The following is a 1,942-nucleotide window of genomic DNA, read 5'->3' as shown; positions in this document are numbered from 1 at the left end:
TCTGAAAATATCAGCGTTACCGTCCCTTGAGTTGGATGACCAAGATCTAAGAAGCCGTTCAAGACATTTCCTTCTTTTTTTGCTTACGAATTGTCTGTATTGACTGTGACTTACCCTATTTGATCCGGACCCATTCTGCAAGTGATGTGAATAATTATTATTCTCCTTAATTCTGCTGGCGAGCAGTAGCACAAATCCATTTCTTGCAATATAATAGCACTTAGGCACATTTTTCCATCTCTCAGTTCTGAGAACTGGCATCGCTACCAGAGTATTTGCAATTACTCATTGCTTTAGCAGCATGGGAGCGGGTAGAGCGGAGGTACAGCCGGTCTGGTTGCTACCTATAGAAACACGCTTCCTCTGTGTGTTTTCATCATTGCTCTGATGGGTGTTTCACCTTTGTAAACTCCACGGCAGTCCGCTTTGCGCTGCTCGGCGTGCCAAACCCGCACCGTCCCGCTGATGGTGTAGAGGAAAAGACGGATGCTCTGCGATAGTTACTCTCAGTACACATTTGCACAGGGGGAATAAAAGGGACGCGAGTCCGAGGGAATTAATTTAAAATAACGGTTAAGGTGCTGTAGCAATATTCTGCGTAATTCCCTTGGATCTGGCATGGCTTAGGTGTTGTTTTGTGCTATCTCTGACGCCGTTCATCCCTGCTCCTGAGAGCACAGAAACGAAAAATGGGAAAAAATCTGACTTCCTAACGGTATTAATATTAATATTGCTAATATTAATATTACCATTAATATTAATCAAGTAATTAATATTTTCCAAGTCCTGTGACTTGGAGGATTATTCTGGGGGATATTTGCAATGATATTGCAAAATTAAAAGCTTTCCTAACAAAATGTTGATTGAGGGTTATTTCGAAGATGAGGAGCAGAAAACTACTTTTTATCCAAATTAGTGAAAATCTTCTGCCTCTTATTGCTGGCACTCATACTGTCACGTGCAACCACCCACCGTGGTGTATCTCAACCACCAAGTACACTTTGACAACTGATTATTTACGACTCTTGCAGGAAACAAGTAGCCCTTTTATTTCCATCCCCCTCCCAAATCGGCGTTGGCAGAAGAGATCTCTGCAAGCTTTGGGGCTGTTGGGTGATGGAGCTGCCCGCGCTGGAGCATCGGTGCCGAGCAGGGTGGCGTGGAAGGATCTTTGCAAGTGGCTCTGCTCACCCTGGTCTTCTGATTTGGGATCAGAAGGGGACTTTTCTTGAAGTCAGACTAATGGAAATCAGTGGTTTGCCTTTCCCAGCAGCACCCAACGCTCGCAGCGTCTGCAAGTCCTTCTCCATCCCCCTTTAGCGACCGTGGCCTTTTAGAGCATCCATAAGGTCTTTTTGTGCTACAGCTGCTAACGAGATGGTTTAATCCTTCGCAAGCCTGGAAGGGAGAGGCTAACTCAGGCGTCCTTGGCAGGCTCGCTAAAAAGTCTTGCCTGCCTTCCCCAGGGGGAAGAGAGCAAAGCTGCACAAATATTTATGACTTTACCTGTTCAAGGGGTGATGCCGTGCTCCAGGCTCAAGCTCCACATCTGAGACAGCCATGGCGATGTATCAGCAAGACAGATCCCTTCCTGGTGGGGCAGTGTGGATGAGAAGTGCCCTGCCTTCTCCTGCTCTGTGCCTATAGAGTTGGTATGATGGATAAAGCGGCCATTTCAGTAAGCAGAAAACCCTGGTCCTTGGCTGGAGAGACGCTAATGCCTAGGAGGTGTGCCGCCTCCTGATGTGCCTCCTGAAGGGGTCGTCCAATGCTTGCACCATAGAATCACAGAATGGTTTGGGTTGGAAGGGACCTCTAATAGGCCATCTACTCCAACCCCCCTGCCGTGGGCAGGGACAGCTTCAACTAGATCAGGTTGCTCAGAGCCCCGTCCAACCTGACCTGGAATGTTTCCAGGGATGGGGCATCCGCCACCTCTCTG

The 1,942-nt window shown here is 47.7% G+C and overlaps 1 protein-coding gene across 1 annotated transcript in view; it reads left to right on the top strand.

The window, feature by feature from the left end:
- PTPRA (protein tyrosine phosphatase, receptor type, A) overlaps positions 1–1,942 on the top strand; it is a 106,024-nt gene that overhangs the window by 79,506 nt on the left and 24,576 nt on the right. The gene's annotated exons all lie outside the window — the stretch shown is intronic.

This window comes from Pygoscelis adeliae, unplaced genomic scaffold (assembly GCF_000699105.1).
Source record: "Pygoscelis adeliae isolate BGI_AS28 unplaced genomic scaffold, ASM69910v1 Scaffold209, whole genome shotgun sequence".
Lineage (NCBI taxonomy): Eukaryota > Metazoa > Chordata > Aves > Sphenisciformes > Spheniscidae > Pygoscelis > Pygoscelis adeliae.
The sequence above is the reverse complement of the archived record's forward strand: the minus strand, read 5'-3'. Positions and strand labels throughout refer to the sequence as shown.